Source organism: Rhinichthys klamathensis, unplaced genomic scaffold (assembly GCF_029890125.1).
Source record: "Rhinichthys klamathensis goyatoka isolate OS25496 unplaced genomic scaffold, OSU_Roscu_1.1 h1tg000090l_1, whole genome shotgun sequence".
Lineage (NCBI taxonomy): Eukaryota > Metazoa > Chordata > Actinopteri > Cypriniformes > Leuciscidae > Rhinichthys > Rhinichthys klamathensis.
Window position 1 is genome coordinate 1,081,354 of NW_026606629.1, and position 25,141 is coordinate 1,106,494.

The following is a 25,141-nucleotide window of genomic DNA, read 5'->3' on the forward strand; positions in this document are numbered from 1 at the left end:
ACGCTGCGTTTGCCTGCCATACTTCCTGCATACCCTGATCGACTTACTTCAGACTTTTCAGAAGCTGTCGCGGTCTGTTTTCAAGGGTGCTTTATAGTTTCCTGGTCTATGACGTCACCTATGACGTATCGGGCTTCCATTGGACTGATTTTACACGTGCTTCATGACGCAATCACGCAGAGCGTTCCCACCGCGTCTCAAACGCAGCGTCTCGTTCCCTCTCAGGGAACCAGGGTTACATACGTAACCTGAGACGTTTTCTATAGAAATATTTCTCAGGTCTGTGAGGTAAGTAGCATACGTTGAGTTTTGGTTCATTTTTGAGACACGCTCCAGTTCACGGAGATGGCGGAAAGCGCCCTATTTGTTTTCGTTATTTTACAAAACCACAACTTTTTGTTATTGCGAGTATACACAAATAAAAGTTGAATGATGATTTACTCTTATGACTTATGTTGAGTATTTTAAGTTGTTTCCGCTGTTATCAGGGAAGAAATGCAAGTGACACGCCGGCGCTTCCGTGCCATGCAGTAAGTGTGCTTTAGCTTCCACGCCCCGCAAAAACACTTACAGTAGATATGGGCCTAATAATAGCGCACATTTATCTAGGTTAATCTTAGAGCAGGCGGCCATTAACATTTCTGATGCTTTAAATGATCAGCCCTCAGGGGCCCTCTCAAAATGCGAGGCCCCAGGCAATTGCCTGCCTTGGCTGCCCTATTGCTACGCCTAAAACTTGAACACTTCAGACGTTTCTGTAAGAAACATGCTGGAAGTCATTTCAGAAACAAGGCTGTTGTTAATAAGGTTCTGACTTTATCTTGTGTTTGTGTTATAATAAGTTATCTAGTTTACTTTAGTGTCACTTTCCACTTTTCACGTGCCCAGCAACAGTTAGGCCAATCAGCAATCCCCTTTGTTTTCTCCACCAATCAGACAGTCTCCACTAGCGTAACCCCTGACTGTTGTCATTATGCACGTAACTTTCATCGGAGACACTCGCTCCATCTCCAATCCGCTATCTAGAGGGAAATATCTCTATTCTTCAGTTCTGCTTCATGCGTCCATGAGAATGTGAGTTTATGTAAATATTGTTGTCTGTTCCTTGCTTAGATTAATGTAGTATGTGTACTATTCCTTACATTTTACTTTGCCTATCGATGTATGCATTATTGGAGCTAAATAACCAAACCAAATTTAGACTACATGATAGTTTCACTTCTTTGATGGTGTTTAGAGCGATTTCACCGTGTTTTATTTTGGATGTGCGCATCGTAGGCTTTAACTTTGATCACGCAAAACCAGCATGCGCTCTCTGCATGTTTTCGGATGTGGCGCGATTTAACCCCTTCTCGGCCAAATGTTATAGGACTGAGCTTATTCTTTTTGGTGGTTTTCAGCCATCCAGGCAGTTTAATCATTTATGTCTGTACAATTCAAGACAGTATTGTCTTTGCCATTTGTACCAGTTGTATAGTATTTTGCACTTTTAAGACATAATGTTTATTGTTATATTATATTCAATGTAGTGATATCGAAATCTTCTTTCATAATATAATTGCATTAGCTGTTACAATTGTGTATGAATAATGATTATTCATGAGTCCATTTTTTGTTTGTTTTAGAAACCATGAACAAAACTCACATCGTCTATGTCAAACTGTTTCATTAAAGAGTGGCATGAGAGTGTAAAATTCGTCCTCATTATTGTTCTGACCGGACAACCTGGGGAGATTGAGGATTTTGTATCAACCCTAATTACAGTCCTTCTCAGAGGTCACAAGTTTGGGTTTCCTCCCGACACCTCCTTTATATGGTCCTTCGAGCCGGATCTTCAGTTTCCTCAGCTCTACAATGGATCACACTCGTCCGCGCCGTGATATCCGTCGGCCTCGCTACCTCGATGACTTCCTGGTGAATATCCCGCCACGTCGTCTTTCTTCTCTCACACTCCATGGCCACTCCAACGAGGGAGCAGCTTTTCAACCTCCTGCTCCAGTCATCACTCAAGATCCAGTTGGACCTGCGCCTCAGAACCTCAGCTCCGAAGCAGTCATGTCAGCTTTGCAGGAAATGAAAGAGGAGAATAACCAGCTCAGGCGAGATATGCAAAGCCTCTTCAATTCTCTATCCCTGAGATCAGCGCCTCAGCCTCAACATCTCGATCCAAGGCATTCTAGTCAGTTTGAGGACAGCTCCACCTCATATATGCCTTATCAACTTCCTGAGAGAACATCCACTCCTAATCGCAATCTTCAAGCAGTAGTGGATGATCTTCCGCCCTGGCCTGACACTGTACCAATTCCTCTCTGGAGCGAGCCTCTACCTCCTCCACCTCGAGCTGAAGTGCCGCTACCCCCTCCGCCGACTCCGGTGTCATATTTACCTTCATATGAGGCAGGGATTCAGTCTACTCCAGCGTATGTAGAGCCGTATACTCTCCCTTACAATACATACTCTGTGGAGGGGACATACAGAGGGCCAAAGCCGGACATTCCATGTTTCACACATGATGATCCACGTCAATATGCCCGCCTCAAGATAGCGCTTGACAACCTCTTGCCCAGAGATGCAACTGAGCGGTTCAAATACCAAATACTAGTTGATCACCTCAAGTTCGAAGACGCGCTCCTTATTGCAGACTCCTACAGTAATAGTCCAACTCCCTACTCGAAGACAATGGCCTCACTGACTGAAATGTATGGGCAACCTCACAAACTAGCCCTGCAGCGCATCAATGAAGTCCTGGCCGAGCCTCCAATCAGGAGTGGGGACAGTCGAAGTTTTCGCCTCTTCGGCCTCAAAGTCAGAGCTCTGGTCGGTATGTTAGATCAACTAGGCAAGGAGGGCAAGGCTGAGCTGGATTGCGGGTCACACACTTCACGACTTCTGTCCAAGTTGCCGCATGAACTCAGAGCACAATTCAAGCGTTACATAGACCCCATCCGCACTCCGATACCTACTTTGGTGCACTTCTCTAATTGGCTTGAATACGAGGTCCGCGTTCAGGATGAGGACTATCAACCTTACCATTCACGGTCTCCACGAGACGAATACCAGAAATGCTTCAAGCCCAAGTTGCAGAAGTCCAGTGCACGCCCTACCACCGTTTTGCTTGGCTCTGATCCTTCTCCTAAGTCACCTGAGTCTGCATCACAAGTTCGACCTCACGTCAGCACTAAACTTGAGAAACCTAAGAAGTATTGCCCCTTTTGTGACAATATTCAACATTACTTCAATCAGTGTCCAGAGTTTAAGAAGTTTTCCACTGATCAGAGAGTGTCATGGATCAAAACTGGCATGCGCTGCTGGAGATGTGGCAGAAATCACCTTGCTGCTCAGTGCTATCTCAAGGCTAAGTGCCAGCAGTGTAATCAGACACACCTTGATATACTGCATGAGGTCAACACTTCTGCAACCAAATCAGCCCATTCAACAGCAGCGATTGGACAACCAGCTACCTATTACCTCGATCCAGACCTTAGGAGTAGCTGTGTATTGCTGAAGATGGTCAAAGTTCTTCTCCACAATGGCAAACACAGACTAGAGACTTACGCCATCCTCGACGATGGCTCTGAACGCACCATTTTGCTTCACAATGCCGCTCAAAAGCTACATCTCAAGGGACAGAGTGAGGATTTGGCGCTCAGAACTATCCGTCAAGAGGTCAAGACTGTTTCAGGAAAGTCAGTGTCATTCTCCATATCCTCATCTGCCCACCCTCAGAAACAATTTCGCATCCACGGAGCCTTCACTGCGGCAGGGCTTGGCCTTTCCAAGCATTCTCATCCTGTTGAGGCCCTACGGAAAACGTATCGTCATCTGAGAGGCCTACCGCTACAATCAATCAGCCAAGCGCAGCCACTTCTCCTCATTGGTTCAGACTACCCCCATCTTCTCTCTCCAGTTGAGCCTGTGCACCTAGGTCCACCAGGGGGCCCCGCAGCATTGAAAACTCGTCTCGGCTGGACTCTGCAAGGGCCTGCCAAAGTCCTGCTGCACCAGACCTCCACCCCCCAGTGTCTCCATATTAGCACTCCCACTTCCTCTACTGACCTTCTCAGTCACGTGTCCAGATTATGGGAGATGGACATTCTTCCCTATCGGAATGAAAAGCTCATCACCAGGTCAAAACAGGATAATGCGGCCATCAAACTGCTGGAGGAGAAGACAGTCAGAGTTAACATCGACAACGTGCAGAGATACGCCACCCCACTGCTCTGGAAGGAAGGTCTTCCTCCTCTCAGTGCCCCAAAGGAAGCTGTCCTGAGTCACCTACGAGGCACAGAGAGTCGTCTCGCCAAAGACCCAGCCAAGGCTGCATCATACAGCCAAGAGATCAATAAATTGGTGGATTCGGGTTACATCAAGAAGCTCACATCACCTGAAGATCAGAGCAGGCAATCATGGTATATCCCACATCACATGGTCCATCACAATGGCAAAGACCGCATCGTCTTCAACTGCTCATTCACCTTCCAAAACACCAGCCTGAATGAACATCTACTTCCAGGGCCAACCCTAGGTTCCAGTATCCTTGGTGTCCTGCTCCGTTTCAGGCAATATCCCACTGCGGTGAGCAGCGACATTAAGGGCATGTTTCATCAGGTCCGCCTCCTATCTGAGGATCAGCCCTTCCTACGCTTCCTCTGGAGGGACATGAACCGCAGCAGCAAGCCTGACGTCTACCAGTGGCAGGTGCTCCCTTTCGGCACCACCTGCAGTCCCTGCTGCGCGACCTTTGCCCTCCAAAAGCACGTCATTGAGCACAGCAGTCTTGATGAAGATACTCGGCTTTCAGTGGAGAACTGTTTTTATGTAGACAATCTTCTTCAAAGTTTCCCATCCATCTCAGAAGCAAAGCAGCTCGTCTGCAAACTTCAGACTCTGCTCCAATCAGGTGGCTTTGAGCTGCGTCAATGGGCCACCAACGTTCCAGACATCATCAGTCATCTGCCACCTGAACTCAAATCCGAGAGCAGAGATCTGTGGCTATCAATGGAGGGTGCAGATCCCCCAGAACGGACCCTCGGGCTGCACTGGCACTGCAGAACAGATACTCTCACCTATCGCCTTCGCCACACAAAGCAATCTGAGCCCACGATGCGCAACATTTACAGAGTCCTAGCTCAACAATATGACCCTCTAGGGCTGCTCATTCCCTACACCACTCGGGCCAAAATCCTGGTGCAGAGCCTCTGGGGAAAGAAACGGGACTGGGACGATCCTCATCTTCCCGAGGATCTGCTCCAGCTGTGGCAGGCGTGGGTGAGTGAACTTCCATTACTTCCTAACATTACTGTCAAACGTTGTTATGTCCACTTAGACACTGACCTCCCAGCGGCCTCCCAGAGCCTCCACATTTTCTCAGATGCTTCAGAGAGGGCCTACGGATCGGTCGCCTACCTGCGTACTGTCAGCGCCGATGATGATGTCCAGGTAGCGTTCCTAGCGGCCCGTTCCCGTGTTGCTCCTGTCCGCCAGCAGTCCATTCCGAGGCTGGAACTCTGCGCTGCCCACCTCGGAGCTCAGCTTGGTGCAGTCCTGAAACGAGAGCTCACAATCTCCATCTCCTCCGTCACCTACTGGACCGACTCCACCACCGTATTGGCTTGGTTGTTGTCTCCTTCCTGCCGCTACAAGGTGTTCGTTGGTGCTAGAGTTGCGGATATCCAGGAATTAACTGAGAGCCACTCATGGCGCTACGTCCAATCCAGTGAGAATCCTGCTGACGATATAACTCGCGGACTGACCCTCTCACAGATCCAGAGTCACAGCCGCTGGAGATCTGGACCTGCCTTCCTTCATGAAAGTGAGTCAACCTGGTCTTCCTGTCCAGACATTACATGCCCTGATGATTCAGCAGAGCTGCGCAAAGCGAAGTTTTGTGGCGTCATCTCTACTCCCCTTCATCCACTTTTACCTGACACTAGCCAGTTTAACAGCTTCCAAGAGCTACTGGAAGCCACAGTTCGAGCATGTCACGGGGCGGCCACAGACTCTAAACCCACAGCTGAGTCTTTCAGACAAGCTGAACTCTCTCTCTTCAGACAAGTGCAAAGTGACTGTTTTCCAGAGGAGTTTGCTCTCATCTCCTCCCAAAAGCCCATTCCATCCAGCAGTAGGCTTATCACTTTGGCCCCAGAATACGACCCAGGGACTCAGTTAATCCGTGTCGGGGGGCGACTAAGACACTGTGAATCCCTCAGTTCAGACAATTTGCATCCCTTTGTCTTAGACCCTCATCATCCCATCACAAAGTTGATCATTGCTGATTACGACAGCAAGCTTGCACATCCAGGCCCTGAGAGAGTCTTCGCCGAGCTACGCAGAAGGTTTTGGATCTTGCGAGGCAGAGAGGCTATCCGCAAACAGCAACACCGCTGTCCAGAGTGCCGCAAGTGGCGCAGCCAACCCATTATCCCCAAAATGGCCGACCTCCCGCCTTCCAGTCTAAGGTTACACCATCCAGCTTTCTACTCAACTGGTATGGACTGTTTTGGTCCTTTCGTCATTAAAATAGGGAGGCGCAATGAGAAGCGATGGGGCATAATATTCAAATGCCTCACCACACATGCAGTGTACCTAGATCTGCTGGCCAGCATGGACACTGACTCGTTCCTCATGAGTCTACGCCGTTTCATCTCCAGACGGGGAAAGCCTCACGAATTGCTGTCCGATCAAGGTACAAACTTTAAAGGTGGCAGCTCAGAACTTCAAGAGGCCTTCCACTCCCTTGCCCCAGCTCTGCAGTTACAACTCGCTAGCCAGCAAATCCATTTCCGCTTCAACCCACCTAGTGCCCCTCATTTTGGTGGTTCCTGGGAGCGAGAAATCCGCACCATCAAGTCAGCGCTGCATGCCATACTGGGATCACAAACGGTCACCGAGGAGGTCCTCAGAACCATCCTTACAGAAGTGGAGAGCATTATCAACTCCAAACCGCTTGGTTACACCTCTTCTGATGTGGCAGACCCAGATCCAATCACTCCAAATGTGCTGCTGATGGGGCGGCTGGACCCATCTACTCCGCAGGTTGTTTACTCAGGGACAGAGCTCCTCAGTCGCCGCAGATGGCGACACTGTCAGGTCTTAGCGGATCAGTTTTGGATTCGTTTCATCAGAAACTACTTACCATCCCTCCAGATCCGTTCCAAATGGCAACAAGACCAAGAGAACATCCGTATTGATGACATTGTTCTTGTTGTTGACCAGCAGCTTCCGCGTGCCTTGTGGCTTGTTGGCAAAGTCACAGACGTTTTCCCTGGATCTGACGGCAGGATTCGTGTTGCTCAGATCCAGATCAAAGACAAATCCTACACCAGACCTGTCGCCAAACTCATCAAGCTACCTGCACTTCCTCGAGACATTCCTGACTGATTCATGTTCAACTTTGCTACCCAAAGTTGGGGGCGGCTGTTAATAAGGTTCTGACTTTATCTTGTGTTTGTGTTATAATAAGTTATCTAGTTTACTTTAGTGTCACTTTCCACTTTTCACGTGCCCAGCAACAGTTAGGCCAATCAGCAATCCCCTTTGTTTTCTCCACCAATCAGACAGTCTCCACTAGCGTAACCCCTGACTGTTGTCATTATGCACGTAACTTTCATCGGAGACACTCGCTCCATCTCCAATCCGCTATCTAGAGGGAAATATCTCTATTCTTCAGTTCTGCTTCATGCGTCCATGAGAATGTGAGTTTATGTAAATATTGTTGTCTGTTCCTTGCTTAGATTAATGTAGTATGTGTACTATTCCTTACATTTTACTTTGCCTATCGATGTATGCATTATTGGAGCTAAATAACCAAACCAAATTTAGACTACATGATAGTTTCACTTCTTTGATGGTGTTTAGAGCGATTTCACCGTGTTTTATTTTGGATGTGCGCATCGTAGGCTTTAACTTTGATCACGCAAAACCAGCATGCGCTCTCTGCATGTTTTCGGATGTGGCGCGATTTAACCCCTTCTCGGCCAAATGTTATAGGACTGAGCTTATTCTTTTTGGTGGTTTTCAGCCATCCAGGCAGTTTAATCATTTATGTCTGTACAATTCAAGACAGTATTGTCTTTGCCATTTGTACCAGTTGTATAGTATTTTGCACTTTTAAGACATAATGTTTATTGTTATATTATATTCATTGTAGTGATATCGAAATCTTCTTTCATAATATAATTGCATTAGCTGTTACAATTGTGTATGAATAATGATTATTCATGAGTCCATTTTTTGTTTGTTTTAGAAACCATGAACAAAACTCACATCGTCTATGTCAAACTGTTTCATTAAAGAGTGGCATGAGAGTGTAAAATTCGTCCTCATTATTGTTCTGACCGGACAACCTGGGGAGATTGAGGATTTTGTATCAACCCTAATTACAGTCCTTCTCAGAGGTCACAAGTTTGGGTTTCCTCCCGACACCTCCTTTATAGCTGTGTTATTGCGAAGTGGAAGTTAAGCGAGGAATTAAAATATAGACTGGCATACACACCTCTTTACATTTTGAGACCGGCGGAGACAGCAGCACCGAATAAAGTATGTTTCTGCCGTTGTGCTCTCTTAGGATGTAGCGCCCCGGCTACACATTGTCATGTTGTAAGAAAACATCTATTGCAAACTCTTTCAATTTGCTGTTTTTTGGCATAGGCATAGCAACACAATGTGCATTGCTACAGTATATAAACTAATGCAGGATATTCTGGAAAAACAAACTGGGCACACTGTTTTTAACAGTTGCGATAGGCTAGCTACACAGTGTGGACAGTCAGTAATTTAGAGCCGATTCCAATCGGACACACAAATGATCGTATTTGGAGTAACTGTGAAGGTAGCCCAATATGTACTGTACTATGAGATTGAATATTAGACATAGGCCTACTACTACTCAGTGGTTCTTCTATTGTCTATGGGGATTTTTGGGGGGAGGCTCATAGGTAAATCAATAATAGATTGGGTTCGGCTTTTACATATTTACTTATTATTATGCTCCCATACGCAGATGATTCCCTGATATCTCAAAATAGCCACACCCAGGGCTGGATTAGCATAAGGGCTAGGTGGGGCTGAAAGCCCCAGGGCCCACAGGAAGAGGGGGCCAGGCCCGTGATTGGCTGGAGGAAATGAGAAGTCCTCATCCTATAATGTAAAATAAGGGCCTGTTGGTTGCATCATTGATTGACAAGTCATAAGTGGATGATTTGTGTCTAATTATAAAATAACAGGAAATGACTGGAATATGTGCCTTACTGATATAATTCACTGTCCAATCAAAATCCCTTTACAATTTGAGCCATGACGTCGGGAAACGCCTCTTTGTGTTATGCTTTCGCATGTAGAAAATGTGAAATATATCGCTCGCTTGAAAGGGAGAAAAGGGAGTCTAATCTTACTGCAAAAATTCCAAAACTAACTACAGTAACTACTTCTGTTCACTTTCGGATAAATCATCTGTGCACATAGAAGAACCCAAGTGCAGCGGTAGCCCACATTTAGCTTCATCCACCTACACCGTTGCCGATCTGCATACTTAACACGTTGAAGAAGGTGAGTTAGCAGCAGCATTAACTTATTATTTTTATAATGAGTTAGAAAGCAAAGGTTTTCATGAATGCTTACTTTGCCCCTTTAGATAAAAACGACAGAAAGTCTGGTGTACGATGAAATATTGGCGCCACCACCAGACAAGGTATCGGATCAGACTGCAAGGGAAAATTACATCTACTGACCCGGGTCTGACCTGGTGGCCTGCTGTAATTGACATACAAGGTCAAAATTATTGGATCGGAAAAGGACCAGTGCCATGTCAGAATCGCAGCTGTGGTTTTTCTGATTCTGAAAAACAATATAAACACCAAAAACTGACATTTTCAAAGAGCCTTTTTTTAGACGAAAACTCGCCAATGGCGATACTGTTCCATTGAGAAGTGTGTAATGATAAGGTATACGTTCCATTTTTTAACATAAGCAACATATTTTCCTACCTTACAAGGAAGTTGTAAATCCCTCAGCGGAGTATATAAGCACAATCCTTACTGTACTACTCCAGAGAAACAAAGGCATGAGGGGGTGAGAGGAAGGAGAAACACAGAGAAACATATACAGCTGGCATGATTGGGTGAGGGCATAGAGAAATGGGGAACAGAGAAATCTGGAATGAAGACCACCTCGCCTGTAGCCTTATTCTTCTATTCCTGTTTCTCTCCTATGCTGACACATGTATAACTGTAACGATCCACTGAAAGCAAGTTGTATAGAGAACCCAAGTGCAGTTTATTTACCAATTTAACAAAACAAAAACATGGTGAAGCATGAAACATAAAACAAGACCATGACATGACGCTTACCGACAGAGATTACAGTAAAAACATAACTTGACAAAGACACATGGCAAACATGAGTGCTCAAATACACAGACTAATGACAAGAGACACCTGTGGACAATGAACAGATGATTAACCAATGACAAGACACATGGAAAAATCACATGACAAACAGAGAATCACATGACAAGACACAGAAACTTGACAATAGGCTTGTTTGAGATGCACCTTGCCTCGCCTAAAATGTAGCCGAGAGTAGGCGGCTGCAGTGAGAGGAGGAGTGAAAAAAGCGCGGGCAAGCCAGACAGATCTCGCTTCTCGCACATGTTCTCGCAGTGGATCAGACACCTGTGAGATCAAAGGCGGATATTGCGGGATTCACGGGATTCACGCCCGTGCACGGTGTTGCTAATAAACTGGATGTAATTTAAAATTTGTTGCTTTTATATGAAAATAAATATAATGAACAAGACACCCAAAGTACTTATTTAATTCCATTTTAAATAGGCCTACGTGTTTATCAATAACTTTTGTGTTTTTGTTTAAAAAAAATAAAAAATTACATCACAGAAATCGCACTGTCAGAGAGTTTGGGAATATCCACAAATAATTTATACACATACAACATGATATCAGAGTTTTAAAATCATGATTTTAAAAGAGAACAATACATCACGATTGTTTAAACCAATGAGCATTAAGCTGTGTCGTCAGCAAGTCGTTTCCCATCGTGCTTTTGATCAGCGCAGTCGGTGGAGAGCAACTGCGCGCGACTGCAGAATCCGACACGTGCGCCTTGCGGTCGCGAGAGTTTTTTGACATACGTCGGCATGACATCAGAGCAAGGCGGACTGCACTCGGACACATTTCTAACCGACATGCATCTCGCGCTGATCACCGGTGATCGGTTCTGCGCAGATTTTGCTCACCTCAAACAAGCCTAATGACATGAAACGTGACCAAGACAAGACCAAATCATGACAGATGCCCCCTCTATGGGTGGCTCCAGACACCCAAACAAAAGAAAAAACGTTCAAGGAGGGTGGTGGGCGGTCTTGGGGGAGGGTTGGTGGGCCAGGCCCGTGTAGGGGGACAGGACATGGGACGTGGCATGGCGTGGACGGGCCTGGGTTATGGCATGGCGTGGGCGGACCTGGGCCAGCGCCAGCAGTGCAGGAAGCCAATAATGAGACATTCAATTGCCCAAAAAAACGGTCCCTCATTATATGGGACAACTTGAACTCAGTGCTCAATTCGTTTTGGGGGAGGGATGGTGGGCCAGGCAGGGGGACAGGACATGGGACATGGGACGTGGCATGGCGTGGGCGGACCTGGGCCGTGGCATGGCGTGGGCGGACCTGGGCCATGGAGCGTGGGTGGAGCCGGCAGTGCAGGAAGCCAGGGCGGCGCCAGCAGTGCAGGAAGCCAGGGCGGCGCAGGCAGGGATCAGTTCAAATTGGAGTGTCAGAACTGGGAGGATGTGCTATAAAGAGTTGTAGCTACAATACAATTGTCTGAGTGTGGTCTATCGTTAAGGGGCAATACTGAGACATTCAATTGCCAAAAAAACGGTCCCTCATTATATGAGAAAACTTGAACTCAGTGCACAATTCAGTCCCTTTTTGTGGGAACACATAGCTCGCTTTGAAAAATCTGGTAAAGGAAAGCCATCCTACCTGTCTAGTACAATATATGAAGAAATTGTCAAATTGATGGGAGAAAAAGTGTTATCAGAGATTGTCAACAAAATAAAATTAGCCAAGTACTTTTCTATAAGCGTGGCTTCCACGCCAGACGTTGCCCATATCGATCATCTCACTTTCATAGCGCGATACTTTACTGCAGAGGGAAATAGAGAAGCGCTTTCTTGAATTTCTTCCTATTACAAGCCACACTGGGGAAACACCTTTTAACTCTGTGATGCCTGTACTGAATGAGCTGGGGATTGACATAAACAGTTGTCGAGGACAGTGTTACGACAATACAAGCAAAATATCAGGGGTGTACAGTCATGCATTGGGGAGGTAAATCCGCTGGCAGAATGTGTGCTTTGTGCAGCACACACACTTCATTTAGTGGGAATAATCACATTGAATTGCTGCTTTGAAACGAATGAGTTCTTTACTTTTATGCAGACACTTTTTAATTTCTGCTCTCGATCATCCTCGCGATGGCAGATGATTACCAGTGGTCTCAAAGCAAAGGTGGATCAGTGGGTAGCATGGTGGCTCAGTGATTAGCACTGTTGCCTCACAGTAAGAATGTCCCAGATTCGAGCCCCGGCTGAGCCAGGAGTTCTTTCTGTGTTTAATTTGCATAACCCTAGAATATATGCATATATGAATCAAGGCAATATTCTACAGCTAAGGGAGCACCCATGCCCACTGGGTCTCAAAATGGAGATCACGAGTCTGTCAGGTCCCAACAGGGAGTAGGCAGACGTGGGGAGTCCCCACAGAGAGAAGGTGGACAAGGGGGGTACCCACAGGGAGCGCCCATGCCCGTTGGGTCCCAAAAGTGATCAAGTCGCCGAGCAACCTAAAGGCTCATGAGTGGCTGATGCAGAAGGTTTTGCAACTGAATCAGAAGCTTATGCACCAGCTAATACCCGCCAGGGTCCCAAAAGGAGAACCCATGTCCGCCGGGTCCCCAAATGGAGTTTATGTGCCTGGCATGTCCCCACAGGGGCTAAACCAAGATCCCTGAACAGCTGAGAGAGGATCTTTTGCAGCTAATGCCTTCAAGGACCCCAAAGGGAGCACATCTGATTGCTGGGTCCCCACAGAGAGCATCTGTGCCCCACAAGATCCCACAAAGTGCAAAGCTTAAGATCCCTAAGCACCTGGTGGCTAACCTGGTACCCATGGCTAACATAACCCCAGAGGGAGCGCCCATGGCCAAAATAACCCTAGAATCCCACAGAAGTATCTACAGGAAACGCCCCTGCCTGCCTCGTTTCCACCTGTGCCTGTGTCTTTTCAACAGCCAACATTTGTGCAGACTTTCCCTCAGGAAGCACCCATGCCCACCTTTTTCCCACAAGGTGTGCCTGTGCTTGCCTTGTTCCCCAAAGGAGCGCCTGGTCCCACCTTGGACCCTCAGAGAACACCTGTGACTTTCCTAGAGGCAGCATCCGTGCACACATCTTTTCCCCAGGAAACACCCATGCCCACCATGTTCCCAGAAGGAGTGCGTATTCCCACATTGTTCTATCAGGGGACACATGAGCCTGTGCTTGGCAGTACCTAACAAGAAGTACCCATGCCTCCCAAGAACCGACAGGGAGTGTTCAATCCTGCCTGGATCACACAGGAAGCAGTTGTGCCCAAGGCACAGTCCATGGAGCACAGGAACTTTGGTTAGTCCCTCCTATCTCTTATTTTTTACTTATTTTCAGATTTATTTAGAAAATAAAACACTGCCAAGACCTAAGCTACTATGTTTTCTAGGTGCTCTAATTGAAATGCTTTATTATAATTCAAAATGGGTTAGGGTTAGTGATATGCATTTAGATTTTGTCTAAAAAAAACTCTCTTTAAAAAAGCCCAACATTACATTAATATGTATGTTCTTTAAACAGGACAGTTTTGGTGTGTATGAGCCACCTCTACATAAAAAATGCTGTGTGGAAATCGAGAACCAGGTGGAATCGATTCAAGGCCTTCACTCAAGTCCTCGACTCACTTGGAGGAGGTTGTATCCATTCAGCAAAGTCGTTTAATTTAGTCCCTCTTATCTCGTATTTTTACTTATTTTTAGATTTATTCAGAAATTGAAACTGTCTTCAGATAAGCTACTATGTTTTCTATGTGCTCTGATTGAAATGATTTATTGTATTTCAAAATGGTAGAAGTGATGAGCTTATATTAGATTATAATAATCTATAACAAATATTATATATTTTTTTTTTCAATTCGCTCATGTTGAAACAGTAGAAGGGATATGTCTTGGAAGCTGGAACCAGGCAGCTTAATGTAGCATTCAGAATATGTATTCACAACACATATTTATGCATATATATATATAGATATAGATATATATATCTTCAATATCTGCAGTCTTTGCATCTGTGATTTGAGCATGTGTATGTGTTTATTGCTTTGTTTGTATACATTTAATCCAAGTGACTTAATTAGCTACGTAATAAAGAAATGATTGACAGAAAGGAGCAACTGGCACACATGTCTGTTTATCTTGATTATATGGTATGGGGGACATCTGCGACTTCTATGTGGTGTGGTGATTAAAGGCACAATATTGTACATGTAGCGGACACGATGCCTCACTGGAGATAGACTAATGAATTGCACCCCATTGAGCGCCATCCTATTACTGAGGACGTCTTTTCAAGGCAGAGCTCTAATGTAACAGCAAGCTTTGGGGATAATAGGCATCTTTGAGAAGCGATCATTGCTTTGCGTTACATCGCAGTCGCTGTGCTGCCAAAGATGCGTTCTGACTGTTTACACCAGCCCACTCATCTGTCTGGCAGTATTACCCCGGACAGAAGTCCATCTGAGCATCCAGTCAGCGAGCCCACAACCTGCCTCCAGTCACCATCACCACTTCCCACTGAGAGAACGTACATGCATTGTGCATACTTGTGTACACTGCAAAAACTAAAAATCTTGCCAAGTATATTTTTCTAATTTCTAGTCAAAATATCTCATCACACTTAATATAAGACAAAATCACCTAAATACCAAGATTTAAGTGAGATAAAGGAGCTTGTTTTTAGACCGTGCATCTTGAATATCTTGTTAAGTGAAACTGTCTTAAAAATATCTTGTTTTGAGTCATATCTCAGATGAAATAAGCTTTTTTGACATGTCATAAGGTTTTTAAGCTGCTGTGTTATTTGTAAAAGATGAATCGTCTTGTTTCAAGAAACAGACTTGACTTGAATTGAGACAACAAATCTGCTTTATTGAAAACTGCAGGTCAACATGCCCAACTCACAACAACTCACAATGACATATATTGACAGCAAAAAAAACGTAATTTATTTACGTATAAACAACTTTACCGACGTACAAATTTGTATGTATTCCTATTTAACTTATGCATATTAAAATCGTGGTTTTGACTCTATTGCATTCAATTGTCTTATCAATTAAATTTTCAGGCGCATTTATTAATAGTTTAATGCATTTAAAATAGTTTTAACGCATTTAAAATAGTTTTACTCCCCGACTCCCCATATGGAAAAGGTTTGCTAAAAACTCCTGTGATTCTTATATGTTCCAACAGAATATTGTAAGGGACATATATGCTGCAAAAACCACATATGTTTTAAACATTTAAACTACACACAAGCACACATTTTAATTACAAAAATATTTTATTAGAATGTGTTCTACAATATACAGTTGCATATTTCACATATCAATAGTTTTCATTTTAAATCCTGCATCACCAGATTTCATTTTCATTTGTGACAATTTCTCTAAACTTTATCACAGTACTACTAGGTATACAACAGTTCTATTCTTAACCTACAAACATAAAACTTTCCTAAATGTTGAAGTGATTCTTATGCGTATCACTCTAAAAAATTATTCAGTGGCTTAGTCACAGTAATAATTAACTTTATTACCTAAAATCTCTGAATATCATTTACTTGATAGTTTGAGTTGAACATAGCCTATACCGAAATAATTGACTAAAACTCCAACAATAAATTTTGTCTGAAATTTACAGTTATATTTAAGTTTGAAGTTTTTCACTAAAATAATTTAGTATTTGACTAACCAATTATTTATTTAAAATACACTGAGCTAAATTTGTGAAATTTCCATCACAATATTTGAGAATGGATAATTAAACTAATCTGTTTCAAGAACCACAAATATTACTTAAATAAAATCAATATTATTAATATTTAACAAGCATAAGAAATTGTATTTCACTGTCTATGATTACAACAACGCACCCCTCCCCCACCCTCTGACGTGACGACAACTCGACGGTTGAGTGAGCGCGCGCTGTTTGAACTCTCTCCAGTCCAGAACAGATCTCCTCTCCTCAGCCTCGCAGAATTGGTGCATTTCCTCTGTGAAATTCAGGTGTGTATGTTTTATTTTATCCGTATAATCATTAATGTGCTTTAAATAATTTTATTTAATGCGAAGGAACATACAGAGACGCAATGTTACTCGCCTTAAACGAGTGTCGACTCGCGCCTGCCTTTTCGCGTGATTGTAAGGCCTTGCATATAAAACACACGACTATATTCTTAAAGATAATGAATTATAACTAATTTGGATGATAAAATGTCCTCAGAACTGTGCACTGTTTGTTTATTGGCAGGTTATGGAGTCAGTCGCGTCGCAGCATCTTTCGGCTGTGAGTGACGCAGGACGGCGGTGTAAAGTTAGAGGTTCCCCCGCAGAGGCGAGTCCATCTCCGGCACGCGAAACAGCGCTGATCCGGTGGATACTGGATAACAGACCGGTTGATTACACTTGAATTACTTTATTGTTTAGGCCTAAATGTTTCATTTTTACTTCGAAAATGTTTCTTACATGAGTTTAGATGTAGGCAATATTGCATACGTGTTAAAAATAGTATAAAATATATGCTGTTTTGCTGTAATGTTAGGCTACTAATCGACAATAAAGGCCAATGTCATGTAGTTATACCGGTGGTTGTATGGAATATTTTTTACAAAGGTTTAGAGGAAATAAAAAAGTTAATATTACTGCCATATAAACACAGTTTATATTACTCATAAATATTTGTTTTTAAATGTTTCCCCCTAATTATTTCTACTCAAGTTTATTTGTTAATGTACCAAATGCAGTTACTCGGATCTATTTAATTTGTTTTACTAACATTTACTCAGTTAATACAGTGTAAGTAATTGCTTTCACTGCTTAAAAATCTAATCAATATTCTAACTTTAAAAATGTTTCACCAAAAAAATTGAGTAAATCATATTAAATGTTTTTAGAGTGCATCACCAGAGTTCATGTCACATATACAAAAACATATTCCAGCCAATTTTAATCACTGTTCTAGAAACATATTTGACTCAGCTTTGTTCATTTGCAATAATATGTTATGATTTTGTTCACAAACAACAGGCCCAGACAGTTAACAATTAATACACAATCTTACAATATCATTTCTTTTCAACTGCTCTTTCAAATCCTGTAGAAAAATTAACAGTCTTCATAAAGATCAGTGATATTCTGACAGTAATCCTCTAACCGGCATCTGCACTGTACAATTTAAAGGGATACTCCACTTTAAAATGAAAATTTTCATCATATACTCACCCTCATGTTGTTTTAATCCTTAATGAATTTCTTTCTTCTGCTGAACAGAGAGGAAGATATTTAGAAGAATATCAGTAACCAGACAGTTTCTGGTCTCATTGACTTACATAGTATAAAAGTCAATGAGACCAGAAACTGTCTGGTTACTGATATTCTTCTAAATATCTTCCTTTCTGTTCAGCAGAAGAAAGAAATTCATTAAGGATTAAAACAACATGAGGGTGAGTATATGATGAAAGAATTTTCTTTTTAAAGTGGAGTATCCCTTTAAGAATCTGCCAACTGCATATAAGTGAATCAGATGTTGGTCATCAAAACATGAAATCTGTACGAAACACATAAACAAATGACACAAAATGTGTATAAATTCTATATGACTTTAATTTGACTAGCATATAATTCAATATAAGAACTTTAAATTATTATATATGAATTTTATATATTTCGAGTAATACCATACACATTTGCATACTTTTGTCATGTAAAACTCATACAAGTCTTTTAACAGTATTCATTAGGGCTGTAACGATACGCGATATAAAATCGAAATCGCGATACTCAGGTCCACGATCCTGTATCGCGATGTGAGAAGGCAGAATCGCGATCACACCCCTTCCAACTCCCAGAGTTATCCTTCCCGTCCAGATCCAATGCTACCACATCTTTAAATTACTATTAGTATTATTTGAAGTTAACATTATAAAATACGTAGACCTACCTACACCACAAAACTAGTTGAGGATAAATTATTTAAAATTTGGCAATTTCAGCGTTATGGACGTGCAGCCAAAGCTTGAAATATAAATTCTCAGAAAATGCATTTAATACCAATATATTGACACTTCTGTTTATATATCCATAGCCTATCCCTTAATAAAGTCTAGTACATGTCCAGACATTAGAAAAATATAAGTCTACACATGCATTTTATATTTAATATGAGGGAAATACACACGCGTACACGGATGCGACACAAAACATCTTTCATTTTTAGGTGGCAAAAAAAAAATATATATTTTATAATTCTGTACATTCCACAGTACAAACCAAAAGTAATACTAGGCTACCCACCGGATGAAGAGGGGTTGGCCCTCCCCAGAACATAAAATATTAATTTTGTTTTATTTTTCGTGTTCGCATTTAAGAGGAAAAAACAATATCGTCGTGACAGTTCTCAGGAAGCGGCACTAAAACTTTCAGAGACCTCAAACAGAAAGCACAAAGACTTTCTTTAAATTGAATTTCGTTTTGTATTAATTGTATCTCAATTTTAATAAATGTTTCATCAACCATTTGCCTGTATTTAGAAATAAATATAGCAGACAGATAATCACGAGACGTGCTCGGGCCGGCGCGTGAACTGGAGCTCGTCTCGTGTGAATCGAAACCTATAGGCTATAGGCCTGAGAAATATATCTATATTGAAATGTCTACTTTTAAACCGAACAATTAAAAACGAAAGAAAACAGACTGCTCTCTGCTTATGTAATCCGTATGAAAAGTGCATTTTTCTCTGGCGCGTTCACTACTGCGAAGATCGCGAGTCAGCATCGCAACTTCATCTTTGCTGACACTGATAGAAAACACTTTATTAATAAACAATTAAAATGTCTCCTTGCTATATTTGACATATTCATAATCATTACTTTTGCCGGTTCTTTGTGTCAGCTTTTAGGTGCTATTTTTAGTCTTAATTCCTCTAATACCAGTGGAGGAAGAACTCAGATCTTTTTACTAAAGTAAAATTAATAATATCATAATGAAAACGTTTTTAATTACATATGTACAGTACTTTTATACTATTTTAAATAATTAGTAGGCTAAGCAAAATTTACTAAACGTGAAACTAGGCTAGGCTACTCTTAATGCAAAATGGCCCTATATAAAGTGTTATAATTATATAAATTATTGGAATATTGCTTGATGTTATTTTATAAAAATATGGTATTTTTTTTCTCTCTCAAATCTCTTTTTTTCACCCCAAGCCCCGCCCCCGTGATAGAATCGCGATACGAATCGAATCGTGGGTCAAAAATCGCGATACGAACCGAATCGTGGGTTTGGTGTATCGTTACAGCCCTAGTATTCATATATAACGCAAAAATCCCCTACAAGTTGTATGTGTGTTATTTAGTATGAAATGGGCCATAATCGTTCTGATTTTGTATAGGACATGTATTGGCCTTATATGAAACACAGAAGGTAATTCTGTCCGATTTAAGTAAGGAAGATAATATATAGTTGCTGTATATGAACCATGCAGGTTTTTTTCATATGGGTTAAAAATACCTTCTTTAATTGTTTAACCATTTTGTAATATTTGGTTTATTTATTGTGAAACACAAAAGGCATTTTCTCCTATAGACCCATAATACACTAAAACATAAATTCACAAAAGACATCAATTTTATTAGCTTGGTGTAATCCAAATCTTTAGAATCCATGCGTTGTTTGCAAAAAACAGATCCAAATTCAGCCCTTCATCCAGTGATCTTCATAATTTCTCTCAGCAGAGACCGTAAACGCCAAATCCTGGCATCCCGCGTGTTTAATTGGTGTACTACATTTGAAATGGAGAATCGCGCGCGCCTTCAAAGAGCGAACCGAAACCGGATTAGCGTTTTCATGGATTAATCACTTAAATTCTGCTCTATAACGTTACCTCATACAAATATATTATATAGCCTACTGCCAGAGAGGACTGCGACACATCGTCCTGTGAACGACTTTTGGTACCGGTTTTGACATTTTCTCACTAAATAAATTATTGCGATTAAACGTGTAACGTTATGTCTGTGTTTTTCTTAATAATTGTAACATTAGTTACATAGTTTTAAGAAATGGTTAGGTGTAGGGGTAGGATTAGCCTAGTGGCTCAAACTATATTTTAATGCTTTATTGTTAATAAAACTGCCATTTCCCTACACATTATGTTCATTACCTTTTTATCCTTTTAATATTGTCTATAAAATGGGTATGTTTAGGTGTGGGAGTAGGGTAAAGGGATCTTACATTTATAATCTATAAAATGTTCTACTATGTTTTCATATTGCAGTTCCATAAATACTGTGAGCCAAAATGTTGAGAAAAATGAAGCTGTTTCCCTTTTATGCAGTCCTCTGGGACTTTTTGCTGTTTAAAAAAAAAAGGTTAAATGCAAGTGTATTTTTCACTTTTTCTGTCTAGTAAACAGTAGTTAATGTCTTGAATCTAGTAGGTAAAATGTCTTGAATCTAGAACAGTATTACTTTTGTTGAGCTTACAATAAGGTAAATACACTTGAGATGATGACAGGATGGTAAATTATGGCTTATTATGGCAAAAGAGCACTGCCTAATATGAGTCAGGAAGGCTAACTTCAAGGCATTTTGTCTCAAAATGCCCGTTTCCAATCTTATTTCAAGTTGGTGGTGACTTAAATCTAGAACAGTGTAACAATTATAGAACTAAAAATTAGTTAAATACACTTGAAACAAACAGGATGACAAAAGAAAATGCTACTTTTGAGGGGAAAATACTAATTTTGAGCATGACTAGCTTATTATGAGACACAAAACATCACAATACTAGTAAAATATAGCTAAAAATGAGTTTTCCCAGCTAATTTCAAGATCACTCATATCTTTTAAGGCTTAAATATAATGTCTTATTTCAAGAAATCTTACCAAGAGAATTTTCACTTGTTCCATTGGCAGATTTTTTTGCTTATTACAAGCAAAAATATCTTGAATTAATTTTTTTTTGCTTATTTTTGGAGGGGCCTTTTTTCCAGTGTATTCAGTACCGTTGAGCTATTTAAATGACTTTTGTTTGATTTGTTCATTGCAAACAGCTGAAAGTCTGTAAATATTGCCAAGATTTTAAAGTTTAAGATTTAAAGTCTGCACTAACAAGCATCTATAACATATAAATAAGTCACTTTAAATAGTAGCAAAAAAAATATAAAAAATAAATGAAGGTATGGTGAAAAAGAGAGTTTTAATGTGACCTTCATAAAACAAAAGAGAAAAGCTCAAATCTGTTTAAAAAAAACACCCCTGGGACATAGAAGTGCCTGAAATTGAAGAAACACCCAAATATATTTTGAGCCAAGAGTCTGATCTGATGAAGAGGCCTAAAGTAATTTGCCACTTGCCACTATCTAGTGTTCTTTAATGTTAGTATCAATCTGTGGTTGTTGGTGTTTGTAATTAAAGGAGGTTTAATTTTGACTCTAAATTTTAATTCTAAAGAGCATTTTATTGAACAAAAATCTGTAAGCGGGGGATAAAGAGAGTGAGCGGGAGAGTAAGGGATCTAACATGTTTAATTAATATCAGGAAAGCATATTTATTTTCAGACTCCGAGGTTGAATTTTTCTGTTCTTCACGTCAATCGTCACTGACTAATTTGAGCACAAAGCGGGGGCTTAATCAGCTGAACGTAATAATTGGACAGCTCTCTGACAGAGCGGGCTGCCCTGTGTGGGTCTCTGCTTTGTGTAGTCTGTGTGTATATGTGGTATGTGTGGGTGCCCTCTGTGGGCCCTGTCAGGGATAAATTAGGTGGAAATTGCTCTATGTCTTTAGTGGCAATTAGAGCTCCTCCTGTTAAGTGAAAGCAGGCATTAACTAATAAAGGGAACATTTCCTTTGCAAATGAACATCTCACTTTTTCTCCTCTTCAAGCTGATCAATAACTTTTCACAAATCTAAATGTCATATAAATATCAGACTCTTCTTTGAGGTGGGTTGATCGTCAGCAATGAATACTTAATTATGTAAATGAAATCCTTTAAAACATAAGAAAAAAAAGAAAAAGCTGTCTGGTGTTACTATTACATACAAACTTGAAAATGTACTGAATGACTGTCTTTGCATTATACAAAATATCAAACCAGGTTGCATATGCATAATCATACACAGTACACCAGTCAAAAGTTTGGAATAATTACGTTTTTTTTTATGTTTTAAAAAATCAAAGCAATGTTTTTTGCTCACCAGGGCAACAGTTCAGTAAAAAACAACAATATTGTAATAATGTAATTTATTCTGTGATGGCAAAGCTGAATTTTCAGCATCATTATTCCAGTCTTCAGTGTCACATGATCCTTCAGAAATCATTCTAATACGCTGATTTGCTGGTCAATTATTATTGGTGATTAATTATTAAGAATGATTCTTATCGACGTTGACCATTTTTACTGTTTGGTAATTTTGTGAAAACCGTAATAATTTTTTTCAAGGATTCTTTGATGAATAGAAAGTTCAAAAGAACAGAATTTATTTGAAATAGAAATTTAGACATTATAAATACACAGTAAATACATACACAATACATGTCACTTTTGATTACCTTAATGCTTTCTTCTTCTTTTACTTTACATACGACCCCAAACGTTTGAATGGTAGCACATCAAAGGAGCAAAAACGTCTCGGTTACGTATGGTAACCCTCGTTCCCTGAGTAGGGAACGGAGACGTCTCGTCGGAGGAGTTTCCAACGAATTGGGATCACGCTAGGAAGACCAATTGCCTTCGAGTGAATTAAAACGAGCCAATAAATATTGGCATGCGGGATTTGCATTCCGCGTCCCGCCTAGCAATGGGGGTATAAAAGCGGAAGCGAACGCACATACCATTGCTTTACGCTGAGGAGCCGGACGGTGTCCAGTCCCCCGCGAAGGTACAGCAAACATGGCGACGGGACGAGACGTCTCCGTTCCCTACTCAGGGAACGAGGGTTACCATACGTAACCGAGACGTTCCCTTTCGTATGGGAACTCCTACGTCTCGGAGGAGTTTCCAACGAATTGGGATCCCAAATAAAACGCCATGATGCTGGCCCCTTCCAGCGCCCAGCTAAGCTGCCCGCCAAGCAGTTTCTCAGTTTCTTCCGGGCGGGAGCTAGCTAAGAGGAAATGACACTGCTGTTCCGCAAGACCCGCTCAGTGGATTTGGATAACACTGGGGAAACGTGCCCATGTGGGAACGTTGCGGAGCCCCCGGCCAGCCCGAAGGGAGGCACTGAATACACATATGAACTAGCCCGTAGGGTAGTAAAACATATGGGAGTCCTCGAGGTAGTCCCAGCCCGTAGGGTGGGGAGCATACTCAGCAAGGACGACAGAGTGAGTCTGTCGAGGGGAAGACACGGAGCTAGCCCGTAGGGTAGCAGGAACGTGGAAAATTGATCACGAGGAAGTCATCGTGAAGGTCACTCAGTCTACTAGCAACTTCTTAAGAGAGGTAATAGACCTAGCGTCAGGCGGTCCGCCACGCCTGATGCCGAGGGGTGATGGAGGAGCTCAGAAGGTTAGCCGTTTGTTGGGGAACCAAGGAGCAAAAAGGCGCACGGATCCAGCTCATAAGGCGGAATGGCGCAGCAAGCCGACAGAACCTATTCCCTCGCGCCACTTACCGTAGCGAGTAAACGGGAGGAAACCGGTTCAACACGTAAGCTATAAAACCTGGCAAACGTGTTAGGTGTCGCCCAGCCCGCAGCTCTGCAGATATCTGTCAGTGAGGCACCTTGCACCAAAGCCCAAGAGGAAGCGACACTCCCAGTGGAGTGAGCTGTCAACCTGGGTGGGCAAGGTACGTCCTGGGATTCATAAGCCCGGACGATAGCATCCACTAGCCAGTGGGCTAACCTCTGCTTGGAGACAGCCTTCCCCTTCTGCTGGCCTCCGTAACAGACAAAGAGCTGCTCTGAGGTCCTGAAGCTTTGCGTTCTGTCCACATAACAACGTAGTGCACGTACGGGACAGAGAAAAGCCAGGGCTGGGTCTGCCTCCTCCACGGGCAGCGCTTGCAGGTTCACTACCTGATCTACAAATGGAGTGGTAGGAGCCTTGGGCACATATCCGAACCGGGGTCTCAGAACCACATGAGAAAGGCCCGGTCCGAACTCTAGGCACGATTCGTCGACCGAAAAAGCCTGCAGATCCCCGACCCTCTTGAAGGAAGCTAGAGCCAATAGAAGAGCAGTCTTTTCAGACAAAACGTTTAGCTCTATATCATTTAAGGGCTCAAATGGGGGCCTTTGAAGCGCTCTCAGCACCAGGGCTAAGTCCCAAGAGGGTACAGGGTGCAAATTACGAGGGGGATTTAACCTCCTAGCACCCTTAAGGAATCTGATGATCAGGTCATGCTTCCCTAACGACTTCCCGTCGATCACATCATGATGGGCAGCTATTGCGGCCACATATACTTTGAGGGTGGAGGGAGACAGCCTTCGCTCCAACCCGTCTTGTAAAAAGGAAAGCACGACACTGATCGGGCAAGTTCGGGGGTCTTCCCGGCGGGAAGAACACCAAACGACGAACAGGTTCCACTTCAACGCATAGAGGCGCCTCGTAGAGGGGGCTCTAGCGGAAGCGATGGTATCTACCACAGCCTGTGGTAGGCCATCTAGAACCTCCGCGTCCCGTCCAGGGACCAGACATGAAGTCTCCACAGGTCTGGACGCGGGTGCCAAAGAGTGCCCCGTCTCTGAGAAAGTAGGTCCTTCCTCAGAGGAATGGGCCAAGGAGGTGCTGTCGCAAGGAGCATGAGTTCCG